We start from the raw sequence: 14,041 nt of genomic DNA, 5'->3' as shown, positions 1-14,041 counted from the left end.
TTTTGGTGGTCGCGGTATCTCTAGATCGCTCTTAGAGCTTACTTCTGATTTCAAGTTAAACTCGCAACCCTTGCTAGAGGAGGGAGTCACCCCTGGCAATCACAACTTTGAGGCTAATTCTATTCTAAAGACAGGCGTGGTATTAGGTTGGACTAGCCCTGCTTGCTCATAGTCTATCATGCCTAAGTGATCCAACCAAGTGCGATCACATTCGGTTTTGAAGACTCCTCTTTCAATTCTAAAAGTGTTAGCTCTCCGCAGCTTGGAGTCTACTCGTATTTGTTTGACACTCAGTCGTCTATGTCGTACTCTATCATCTCGGCCTCTTCTTCACTTTTCTCATTCGAGGAGTAGCAGTCCTCATACTCGTCGTTGAATCGCTACATTCTGACTACTCGTCATTGTCTAGGTCTCTATTCTGAATCCTCTTTTCATCCGTGAGATCAGTGCCCAATTGTACATAAGGTTTAGCTTGTGTACCTTAGTCCATTTCCATTTTGGCTCATCCATGAGATCTTAGAGTGGCTTGAGATTGGCAATTGGGTTACCGGGTGGCTAACTCCCTCGTCAAGTACTCTCAAGAATCCCTTGGAGCTCAAGTTTGTTAGAAGGAATATGGAAAGGGGCAAGAGTTTATCATGTGCTAGGGCTTCAGGCCATCATGCAAAGTGGCACTGAAGATGGGATCTTACCCTTTGGTAGTTGGGATGTGGTGGATTTACGGGACTCAGCTGTTGCCCTTGCAACTTGCTTATAATCCTCTTCTTCGTTTGAAAATGGCAAGTCAATGATGGCTAGCACATGCATCCAATCCTACTCATCTTTAGGACATGTAATATACTGTGTTAATGGCCCATAGGAATTCCTAGCCAATGAGTCTCCTTCAAGATAGAGGAGATGGTATCCAAGTAAAAACCATTGTGGTCTTCCAAGTGTCCATCTTGACTTTTACTGCCTTCAACCTATTACCTAGGAATATAGGATTGTTACCCTAGTCTTGATTACTCATGTGTTCCACATCGAGGGTTGGCCTAGCAAAATGTCATAGTCTACTCCCTTCATAACTATGAAGTTCATTGAGAATTGGACACCTGCTATTTTCAAGGGCTAGTTCTTCAACACTTCAAAAGGCCTAATTTCATGCCATTAGCTAGAGTGATGTTAAAACTTTAAGTCTCCACCAGCGGGTTACCCATTCTTGTAGGACTACATAGCTAAGCACACTAGCTCTTGCTCCTATCTCTACGATCCCCTTTCTTATGACATCTCCTAATGCTACCACTAGTAGGATTGCATGCATCTATGTGCCTCCCAGAAAGCATTTACATGCAAGGACTTGGGCACTAAATTTAGTATTAGGCTTGGTATTAGCGTGGTTGTGTGGTGGTCATGAAAATCAATTGCTCCTGGCTCGTTAGATCCCTCTACCCATTTCTTTAACTCTCGCCATAATGCGGAACTTTGCCTAAGCAAATCCCCAATTGACAAAGTCACAGGGTCTGATATCAACGTTGTAAGCAAGCTACTAGCTGCTTGGCTTTCATTATGCTCTACACTCTTTTGCCACTACTCTTTGGCAGTCTACCCGCCTGTGGTGCCTAGGCTTTGTCTTTGTGGTGCTATATGGGGTGTGGATGTTTCTCCAGATTCTATGCGAGTAGGCAAGACAAGCATGCTCACACTAGAGAGCTCGTCGATCTCATCTTTTAGGATGGGCTTGCCATCCTTTAGATGCTCTTAGGCATCTCTGGCCCACTCCTTGATCTTTTCAAAAACTTCCAATAGGTGCCTTGAATCAAGATATTCCCCAACCTTGGCACTCCACTTCTCCGATGTCTTAGGAGCAAATGTTTCCACTTTTGCATATGTGACTTGATTACCCTTTGGGAGTATAGTGGCACTACCACATTTTTGAGTGTGACTTTTGTCTTAGCTCTCTTCCTTCTCCTCCTACGACTCCCCTTCCCTCATCAATTGCGTCAAGATTGCTAAGTCTAGGTAATGCGATACCAGCCTACCTCGTCAGTGCCTTGGTCATGACATTCAACAAGGTGGGAGTGGTCTCACCATCAAGTGTCTCAACTCCAAATAGCTCCAAAGGTATAGATGGCACGATAGTCGAAACTAGTGGATGGTTTCTGCCTAGGGAACTTTGTATACAAATGAGTGGTTCCACACTCAGGGCATCTCAAGTCGACATTTTCTTGATTAGCTTGCTCTCATTTAGGCAACAAGATGAGATGTGTCCTAGGTGGCCACAAGTCCATAGCATGCGATTGGATCTTGGTTTTGACCTCTTAGGCCTCTAACCCTTCCCCGACCTAATGGCATCACGGATACTGGTCTAAAATCCATTAGAAAGGGATTAACCTCTTTGTCTTGTATGAGAAATAAGGACTTACGTATGCCTCTTCCTCCTTTGGCTCCTCAACATAATGCACTAGAGCATCACTCAGTGGATGGGTCACAAAGGGTCAAGGTGGTCTAGGTATCCTTGTGGGGTTGATGTCCCATCCTAGGGATAGCTAGCTTTGAATCATTGGGTGCTGAAAGAGCCAGTGGAGCTCTCCTTCCATAAAGTGGCACTCTATTCCCTAGGTAGTGAGGTTGATTGTATGGCTATGAGTATGGCAATTGCCTTGGCAATTGGCAATGCATTGCATCATGGCCAACAAACCTACCGCAATTGGCACAGGGTCTCGATCTAGGATCCATGCACTTGACTGGGAGGTGGTTCCCTCCACAATGCACACATTGCATGTGAGGTCAGTTAGGTCTTCTTATCATTTCTTCAAGCTTGGCTAGCTCTAGCTTTACATCTGCCAATTCCTGACTTGAGTCAACACTCTTTCCTTTCTCTTGGGCACTCTAGCTTGATTTCTCGCTAGTGGTCATGGCTCTCTCTGAGATTTTAGAGGTTGCACTATATCGGCTTGTGGTCCTTGAGCTTCTCCCATTGAGCATGTTGTCCACTCATATGGCTTCTTCAAAGACCCTAGCTAGCATGTCCCTTTGCAGGTTCAAGTTTCTCACCAAGGCCTTGTAAAGTTCTTCACTCCTAATTCTACTTATGAACATGGTAGAGACCACTCGCTCTCTAGGTCGCTCTACGACTAGGATTCTCTAAAGAGACTCCGCACATGGGTGACATAATCTCGAATATCCTCCTTGTCCTTTTGACTAATGTTCATAAGTCAAACAATAAGGTTATTTGAGTACCCTACCTTAGAGAATCTCTTGATGAAGAGACTCTTGAGATTGTTGAAATTATTCCATTTGGCATTGTTTAGACTAGTGTACCACGACCGTCCTTTATCCCCGAGGCAAAGTGTAATGTGTCCTCTTGACCACTTGTGGGACACGTCTTAGCAGGCCATCGGGAGGAGAGTCTAGAAATTGCCACCTGGCACTCGCAAGGAATGTCACAGGGTTTGCAATCTACGTCTTCCCGAGTTTTCCCCGAAGCGGAAGTATTCGGCCATTCCCACTTAGGACCGACCTGAAGTCAGGGTTTCTTTCCTATCAGCCAAGTCTCTAGGAAGTAGCTAGCATCGAGCTATAGATAACCCACTTTGAGTAGGAACAACAGAGTCGAAGCAGATTTATGTTGCACTTGTTTCATAGAGAATCGAAAATGAGAGGGATGCACCGCTCAACCTCTCTGCCCATAGGGCATAGTCCCATCCCACTCCCCTAAAACTGCATGAATCAAGTTCTAACTTAACAATACCTAAAGTCATCCGACGGTAAATCCTTATGAGAAGCCTCCCAGTTCTCTGGGACCACTCAGCCATAGGACGGACCCGTCGGGGGATTCCGTCCACTCGCTTTCCTTGATAGCTTTAGTTGTCTAATTAGGTCCTACCACATTTATGTGCGACATTTAAAATCAGTTTCATTAATTAAGCCTTTTAGGGCACAGAGTTCGTTCACGTAATTTACAACACATACACAAAAACAAAACAAGCAGTCCTTTTATCAAACAAGTTCCTTAACTTATCTTTAAGTTAATCTTTGTCTCCTTCCCATACAGGAGAATTATGTATCCCTTCTGTCCAATAGAAGTACCCGGTCCAAATCTCATGGCACCAAAATTTCCATCCTTTATCTAGAATAGGATCTTCCAACGTCCCAGACATTGGGCTCACGGGGATCTCCAACTCCATTCTAGACAGGCAAGGGGTGTCCAGAGCTCCACCTGACCCACAAGCGGTCTAGGAGTGAGATACCATTTTCGTGGTTGGCCTTTTCACCACTCGACCATCGGCCTATGAATCGAGCAGTGCCCTCTCAGGATAATCCGTAATGTGATCTTGGAGATGATCCATGCGTGCAAAGTATCCTTCCTTAATTAATCCAATTAAAATTCAAGCACAATCAAAGCAATCAGCCCTAATATCATATTCTAGAAAAACATTCATTTATTCCCACAGCAACTTGTCATTACGGACCCCTGCCATGCATTTGCCATCAACACAAGCCTTGGAATATTTATCCAAATCACAATGCAACAATCCCTTGATTGAAAGAAAAACATTTAGGGTGTTGTTCAATCAACCAACAAAACTAATTGTATTTATCCCACACAATACAATAATAGACGCGACAATAATTCCATCACATATTCACTCTCCTTGGGGCCAAAGAGTAGAATTTACTTAATATTCCCTCCTTTAGCCTAAGGCATATGCTAAATGTTCCAATACTATACATGACGTAAGTCCTATCATTCCAATGCAACTTAATCAATCTAGCAAGAGCATTTATGCCTCTTCTCTAAGTGACAATTATCTTTTAGCATTTTCCTACTATGCAACATTTTTTCTTGGCTTTATCTTCCTTTCTCCTAAGGCAAGGAGTCGCATGTCATCGATGTAAAGTTTACATAATCTCTCCCATGTATGTACCGTGTATATGCATTTGCGAACTTTAAACAATATTATCCTCGGTAAAGGTTAATCAAAGACTCATCGATGCTCAATACTTTAGTGTCCCATATGTTGCTTATGCTATGCATGGATTCATCACATAGCAACTAGGTGCAATTTAACTCCCTTTGATACAAGCACTTCACAAACTTCATCTTTGAATATTTGAGATGCGATTTATCATTTTCAATGACCTATTCTAGCACCACAAGGTACGGATCCTTTGTGAGCATTAAAACAAGAATCTATCAATTTGAAAATACATTACTTATGACCGATACCACAATTGGATTGACAGTGATGCCTTAGCCCAATGCTCTGTTGTGCTGGTTGTAGGATTGTCTTCTGCACGCGACATTCTTCGCTTGGAGGCCATCGTCTGCAAGTAGACTCAAGAGATTAAGAAGGGGGAATAGATTCGAGATGGGAAAGCGAAAGAGAAGATGGTTAAATCAAGGATCAAGATAGAGGGAAATTGTGCAGCCTCTCGAGGTAACTCTTCTCTCTCTCTCTCTCTCTCTCTCTCTCTCTCTCTCTCTCTCTCTCTCTCTCTCTCTCTCTCTCTCTCTCTCTCTCTCTCTCTCTCTCTCTCTCTCTCAAGCTCTCTCTCACAATCTCTTGGAGGGGTATGCTCTCTCTCTCCCTCTCTCTTGCAGCCTTTCGGGGTCTCCTTATGCTCTCTTGTGCCTCCCCATGCCTCATATTTATAATGAATTAGAGAGAAGGGGATAAGTCTAAGAACAAGAGTGGAGGGGCTCTTAGAAGACTCAGTGATCTGATGCTCAGATCATAAATCTGATGGTTGTATTGGCTCTAAAAGGGGGGTAAAACCACAAGACACTTGATTAGAAAGCTCTTAGTTCACTCCTTCTTCTTTTCTTTATTCGAAGTGTTGTCTACTGCATGTAGACTGCGATCGCGGTGCGCGCGATTTCACAAATCACTTTTTTTAATTTTTCTTTTTATAAATTCTCCAAAATTAACTAAAATATCACTTGTTTTTTCTTTTAAATGACTTTTAGTTCTATCTTTTTAGGATAATACCTAAAATATAATAGTTTTTTTTCCCCAAAAATCTAATATTTTTGGACCATTCAAACTCTACACATTAATATTAGTGATTAATATGGCTCATAAGTCCCGTTCACATTGTACTTTTCATGAAGGGTAGCTATGGTCCTTATCAATCCGAGAAAAATGTCAGATTTATGACTCTCGATTTTTTTAATATTTTTTTAATTGAATGAAAATTATTAGCTATTAATGCTAGTCAGTTTTTACCTTAGTTAGTCTTTAGTTAGTAATCTTACTAACTTATTAATTGACTAACTAACTTTCAAACTAACCAACTAACTTTTATTGCGTGGAAATATTACACAAAGACCAAAAGCTTGTGCATGTTGAGTAGGGTCTATTAGGCCATTTGCCTTGCATACCTACTTAAACTGCTCTATGAAACTATATAGATCATTATCAAGCTAATACTTGTTGAATTGCTTGGCAACTACTACAGGTATCTTCGTTTGCCTTTTTGAATTCAGGGTAATACCTAGTCCTACTAGCAATGAAGTTGCTAGGGTTGCTCCGCTCTGCTCCGCAGACGTGTTATCTATGAGTCACTTCATGAGAAGCTCACTCAACCATGAGGTCAGCTTCAAGCACTCTTTCCCTCTTAGCGTTGGGTCCTGTCCTGTTTCTATTGGCAAGCGCTAAAACTTGCTCGAGCTCTCGCATTTCTATCTCCTACCCCTCAGTGTCTAAGCTTGCTGCTCCCAATTATAGGCGTCTATGCCTTGCAGCTTTCTTTGCAAGTCTTCACTCTTCCTCGATGTCCACTATGATATCCTTGTTTGGTCTACCATAGTGCTCCATTTTGGTCTACAAATCGTACCAATTTATCATTTGCTGGATATCAACTAGGAAGTCTCCCAAGTCAAGCTCACCATTTTCGGGATTGGTGCTGGATCCTGATATTTCATCAATCTCTTGGGCTACTAGAGTATCGATCAAGCTGATCAACTTGGGTAATATTAAGTCCCTAATCATGTCAACTCCTTTTGCTCTCCAAGAGCTTGATCGCGTGTTCAAGATCTGAGGGGTCTTCTCCTATTAGTGGGTTTGTTCAGTTTTGCTTATCTTATGTGTGAGTTCTTTGTTATTTTTAGAAAGTTCTCAATTTTAAGTGCACTCAAGTGCTCGTGGGGTGCTTCCTTTCATGTGAGGTGCAAAATCAGGCTTTCAGCTTTCTAGGTACACTACAAGTGATTATTTATGCCGTAAAACCAGTGTGTGATTGTGATGAAAACAATGTGGTGCAACACACACTTTTCTAGTCTGCTTGTGCAGGTGGTGGCTGCTCTAACAGGTTTGTTTGGGTCCTTTAAGATATTTTCGATAGGTGATCTAAGAGGTTGTGTTCATAGTCACTTCCTAAGCCACTAAGTCACAATTTTTGGAGTATGGAGGCTCCATGAGACTTTTGATGTGTCTCAAGGGCTACGAGGGTGTTGCTCAACTTTGGGTTGGGATCTGTATACTAGTGTCTAGGTTATGCTGGTTTTGTTAGCTCTCAAGTTCTGTTTTTATTGTCCAAGTATTAGTTTTTCGATTCCAAGAATCGAAATCTTTGGCTCTATCAAAGTGGTCGACTCGAATAGGTCTAGTCCAAGAGGTTGAGTCGGATGGTTCGATCAACAAGTCCAAGTCAGACTGTTCAAATAGGGTGGTCCGAGTTTGGAGACTCGAATGAACCATGTGTTCGAGGTGGACAAGTGGTTCGAGTGTTCGAGTGGACATGTGCTCCAAGTGTTCGAGTCTGGTGACTTGGATGAGTGAAGGGTGTCCATTGGATGAAAATCAAATGGTGTGATTACGGTAATCAGAACCTGCGATTCACGTTCAATTATGACAGTGGGTTACAAAATGATGAAAAATCTCAAAAATCCTACACTCGCCTTGCTAATGATTACAACCAAGGTGTTGACATTGATCAACAGGCATCAAACAACATCTAGAACATACTTGGAGGGACAAACCATGCTATGACAAAGATCACTAAGTAAAATCTCCCCTCTTTGCATGTAGTCTCTCTCTCTCTCTCTCTCTCTCTCTCTCTCTCTCTCTCTCTCTCTCTCTCTCTCTCTCTCTCTCTCTCTCTCTCTCTCTCTCTCTCTCTCTCTCTCTCTCTCTCAAATGAGAAAACGAGCTCTCCCACCTATTCCTAGCATATTAAATCCCTTCTCTACTCAGTTCTGATCTTTCTATTTTCTTTCTTTTGATGCATTACACATTAAAGCTCTTTTTCTCTCCCTTTTTTCATGTTTGGCCTGCTTACAACAACAAGAACCCTACTGTGTATAACCTTCTTTTTCTTGTTTTTTCTTTATCCTAATGCATTCAAAATCACAACCAAATTCCTACACTAATCAACCTACTCATCTAGATCCAAAAAATCAAAAAAATTACTTACTAAGGAGATCGAATACCTCTTCAAACTCCCTCGCTTCCTACCTATCTACCTTGAGCACCAATTCGGGGAAAACCCTTCTTCAATGCTTGATTCGGAGTGCACAAGCACTCAAAGCTGCTTGAATTCATTGGTCCCGGCAATAGAACCAAAATGTGAGAGCTTCTTGCTTGATTGCCAAGACCCATGGGCTGCTTATTATTTCAAGTGTTTCAAGCCAAGTGCAATGGCTACCTCTCACATAGTCGTACGCGCTCTCACACCTACAAGTGTAGTGAGCTTACCTCCATGCTCAATCGAGTTCCTCCTCCCTCAAGCACTTGGGTAGCTCCATGATCCAAGGTGCAAGCTCAATTCTCAAGCTCCATCCTCCATGCTCAATGCTCCTTTGCCACACATGAGATAAGAGAAGATAAGAGAAGAAGAAGAAGAGAGGAGAAGATGGAGAGCTTCTCCACCACGGTCCCTCACCCTCACATACTCACTCCCTCATACTCCCTCTCTCAAGCATAAGCAAGAACAAGAACAAGAAGAAGAGGAGAGGAGAGCTAGTTTTGGCCACATAATAATGAGCTTCTCTATTCACCTTTTGGCTTTTATACATGCCCTAATCCCTTTTGGGCACCCACCCCTTTTTGACATGACCAGCCATTTTAGCCTAGGTCCTCTTTTCCTATTCCCTTCTATTTACATTTACATTGTAGCTTTACCCATGCCCATCTACTCTTTACAAATTGCATAGGAGGGGGCGTGGCGCTCTTTTACAAAGATTTAGGGGCACCTTTGCATTTTAAAATGCGCCTCTTTCATTTTTGCAATCGCCTTGGATTTTTAAGGTGTCTTTGCGATTTTGGCCTTTTTTCCTCTTATTATTTTTTATGTCAAACCGCCTTTTTTCACTTTGCCCTATATTTCAAAATTTTCTTTTGCTCTTTTTTTTTCTTTTTTTGCCTTTCTTGCATTGGAGTTAACACATAACATATTGAGCATGATGTCACATACATTGGAGCATTAATTTATTATGTGAGCACTGCATATGAAGGGCCTCAATGCCTGATGATGCCCATGGATGCTCAAAATCTAGCACCCTAACAGATTTGTATCAAGCACATATTATATCATAATAGCCTTATTATATTTTGTAAAATGATAAATTTCCAAAAAAGGGGCATAACTTTTGAAGGCCCAAAAGCAATGGTGGCTAAGGCCAATGTAAAAGAAAATATTAGTCATTAATAAACTCTTGCATGAAGGGGTGCATGTGGGGGAAGATTGGGGTGTGCTTCTTCAATATATCCCTCTCTCTCTCGCATGTACTTCGAGAGCATTTGTTGTGTAAAAGGATCTCTCTCTCTCTCTCTCTCTCTCTCTCTCTCTCTCTCTCTCTCTCTCTCTCTCTCTCTCTCTCTCTCTCTCTCTCTCTCTCTCTCTCTCTCTCTCTCTCTCTCTCTCTCTCTCTCTCTCTCTCTCTCTCTCTCTCTCTCTCTCTCTCTCTCTCTCTCTCTCTCTCTCTCTCTCTCTCTCTCTCTCTCTCTCTCTCTCGTGTTTTTCTTAAGGATTGCTATGGAGGGTGATGAAGAAGAGGAGGATAATTGTTTCTATTATGTTCTGTGGGCGAGAGATCAATTCTCAGCATAGATTTTGCTCCGATAATGTTCCTGGAAGACTCATAATGGCATGCTCCATTTTTGGTGCACTGGCCGGGATTGTTTCTATTATGTTCTGTGGGCGAGAGATCAATTCTCAGCATAGATTTTGCTCCGATAATGTTCCTGGAAGACTCATAATGGCATGCTCCATTTTTGGTGCACTGGCCGGGATTTCGGTCACTCATGGTGAAGCTTTTTATGACACTGATGGTGGCAAGGTACTATTGGATCATTTTCAACAGCAAGTCATTCATGAAACAGAAAAGAGAGAGAAAACGAAAAGCTTCCATTCTTCGCTGGTATCATCGCTGAACAAATCTCTGATCATCGTCGCGTTTGCATCAGCTATCCTGAGTACGATTTTGGCAACAAGCACAGTGATCGATTTCCTTCTCGTCGTCATTCTTCCGTGATGAGCAGGCGGCAGCATGATTTTGATCCTTTTTCAATCCTTTAGGATTGTCCATTGTTCCTCCGTTCCGAACGATCATTTTGTTTAATGATATATATATATCTTTAAAAGGTTCCTAGTGATAAAGCATGTTTCTATGTGGATCTTTCTCAACACACTCTTGAAGCATCCTCAATGGCATGAAGAAGATGGTGTTCATTTGAGATTTTTGAGTGTGCAAGCTCATGACAAAGCAGGGGATAGCATCCTTGGTGTGGTGGTCCCTAGGTGGTCTCCTACGGCTCGGCTTCGTCATCGACGCTAAAAATATGTTCAATGATTTTGTGGTTTTTCTTCCTTGTGCTTGCCGAGGACGGCTTTGCAATTGTGTTTGGGGAGAATGATGATGCCCATGGATGCTCAAAATCTAGCACCCTAACAGATCTGTATCAAGCACATATTATATCATAATAGCCTTATTATATTTTGTAAAATGATAAATTTCCAAAAAAGGGGCATAAATTTTGAAGGCCCAAAAGCAATGGTGGCTAAGGCCAATGTAAAAGAAAATATTATTCATTAATCAACTCTTGCACGAAGGGGTGCATGTGGGGGAAGATTGGGGTGTGCTTCTTCAATATATCCCTCTCTCTCTCACATGTACTTCGAGAGCATTTGTTGTGTAAAAGGATCTCTCTCTCTCTCTCTCTCTCTCTCTCTCTCTCTCTCTCTCTCTCTCTCTCTCTCTCTCTCTCTCTCTCTCTCTCTCTCTCTCTCTCTCTCTCTCTCTCTGGAGGGTGATGAAGAAGAGGAGGATAATTGTTTCTATTATGTTCTGTGGGCGAGAGATCAATTCTCAGCATAGATTTTGCTTCGATAATGTTCCTAGAAGACTCGTAATGGCATGCTCCAATGCCATACCCGCATTAACTACATACATGTCAAGTGCCACACATAGATGCCTCTGTCAATGGGTGTGCCTCATATTTGGGTATTTTTAATTAGGAATGGAGTAATCATGGAGTGTAATTGCACCTACATACAAATATCACTCGTTGTATCACTAAAAAGTGGGCAAAGTTCCCCCCTCAAGCTGGGTAGGGTACCCCATAAGTGGTAAGGTAGGGTCACCTCTCTTTTGGCTTACCACCTTGCTTGGCATTGAACTTTTTTCTCATCCACAATATAAGTGGTATACATCTCTAATTAATCAACCAACATGAAATACATATAGTAAAAAGAAATTTGGGCATTTTCGTGAAGTGTGCCAATGGTTTGGGTGGGAGAGGGGCTTACCTTGGTAGTCTAGTGACTCATTGGATGCCAACTTACCCTTTTACAATGGCTCAATAGTTTCTTTTTGAATCAATTCAGTAAATACACCTCAAGGTGATGTTAGGAGTAAGTATCAACCAAATGATCCAACTTCCATGGTTAATTTCATTCCTCATGTAGTGGTGAAGCTACTCAAGCTATTGATTTTAGTGGTGGACAACATGTACTCAATGAAAGACTCTAAGTAAAATGTAACATTTAACCCTTAGATCTCAATATGGATGAAGCTTAATTGATCAAGATGCCCAAGTTCTCCATCAATTTAGCCTACAAAAGCAAGATATCTTTGATAAGTTGTACTCTTCAATTATTTGAGGCATGCAATGATGGTTGAGGCTCTTATGAGGTTAGTCTAGCTTCTTCTTCAAGAATGGAAAGCTTTATGTGAAGCTTTCATGGCCACCCATGAAGAATCTTTACATTCAAAGCTCCATGTCTTCAATCCTGTCCAACTTGGCCAAGAATGGTTGACAAAGATCATGGGAGCTCAGATTTTAGAGGTTTTTGAAGGATTTGAGGGCTTCGGCAAAGCTATAATAGCTGCCTAAACTTTGTACATTAGGGTTTGCTTATCTTAGGATAAAGGACTAGCTAGAAGGAGGCAAAAGAGGTTCAATCTCAATGCAAGACTCCCCAAATGTTTGCTTGAAGGCCAAACAAACCAAGGTTGAGGATGGATGTACTTAAGCAAAGGCGGCCCAACTAGCTTGAAATGTGTTGCAAAATGTAGGGGTTGTCTAGAGGGCACCATAGGGGAAAAACTAGCCAAGATGTTACTCAATCACTTGCTCATGACCTAGGAAAGACACTAGTTGTTGCTGCATCTGAGGTCTCGAAAAAGGAGGAATGGAGATCTTGAAGGTTCTTGGCTAGGACATCCATGGTAGCTCTCGAAAAAAAAGGTTGGGGGGGAGAAGAAGAAGACTTGCTTTGAAAAGTAGTCACAAATAAAACCTTCACTAAGTCTTAGGAGTCCTTCTTGGCAAACTACCTCTTAAATTTTGTCTATGAGTTGAAAATGAGCTACCATTTTTACCCATTTGCTTCCAAATATTTCCAAGCCTCCTGCCATAGCTTATGTTGTCTTTAAAAAGCTACCATCCCTGCATGTAGTACCATGTATACATGAACTAACTAAGGTTTTCATTATTCTAAAAGGGGAAACTAGATTTGAAAGGAGAGATAAAGGATCAAAGTACACAACTTAGATACCGATTGTAATAAAGGAGACCTAGGGAAGAGAAGAGGGAAGGAAAGAGATTCTAGAGAGGAGAGAGAAAGAGAGAGAATAGGAGAGAGAAATACTAGCAAAAGAGAGAGAAAGGCAAGAAGAGAGAAAGAGAAAAGGGAAGCCGTGGAACCTGGAAGGAAGGTGAAGAGTCAGTTCTTGATACTATGTGTGTTCAAAGATGAGAGAGAGAGATAGGGAAAACTCCATCTCCATGAGCCTTCAGGCTCTCAATGTCTTTTCTTCATTATTCCACATAACACTAAACCACCCAATACAATGTATATTAAACTAGACTAACTAGACTGGCTAACTCTAGTCAAGTCACTAACTACCTACTAACCCGACTTATTTAATGTAGTCACAGGGAGACAGTTGTACACTAGCTGTCACAGATGTCGGTTACACACAAAGACAAACTGATGGGTGGAGCTTGATTTCTAACACTCCCCCTCAAGCTTAAACCAAAAAACTCAAACCATCTGCATCACTCCAAGTAGCTGTCTAAAGTGAATGAACTTATCTTTACCAAGTGATTTGGTAAATCTGTCTGCTACCTGATCTTCAGTCTTCACATGCTCCAAGTCAATCTGATCTGCTAAAACCATTTCCTTGATGAAATGGTAGTGTGCTGTCCAAGTGTATTCCCAAGTCAATCATCAACTTTTGTAACCACATAGCTTTACAGGCCGCACCAGATACTCTGCTTCCGTACTGGACAGTGCAACTGTAGGTTGTTTCTTACTCTCCCAAACTAATCATGCTACTACCCAATCCAAATGCCTAGCCATTGGTTGACCTCCTGTCATAAGTGCAACCAGCCCAGTCGGCATCAGTATACCCCATCAAGTCAAGGGGTTTCCCATATGCATAAAATAGCCCATGATCTATGGTACTCTTTACATATCTCAGAATTCTCTTGACTGCATCCAAGTGCGGTTTGCGAGGCTTCTGCATGAACTGACTGATCAGCCCCATAGCATAACTCAAGTCAGGTCTAGTGATCGTGAGATAGATCAAGTTGCCTACCATCTGTCTGTACAT

The sequence above is a fragment of the Lygodium microphyllum genome, chromosome 23 (assembly GCF_053477565.2).
Source record: "Lygodium microphyllum isolate KBCC chromosome 23, Lygodium_microphyllum_v1.1.10, whole genome shotgun sequence".
NCBI classification, from domain to species: domain Eukaryota; kingdom Viridiplantae; phylum Streptophyta; class Polypodiopsida; order Schizaeales; family Lygodiaceae; genus Lygodium; species Lygodium microphyllum.
Note: the sequence above shows the minus strand (reverse complement) of the source record.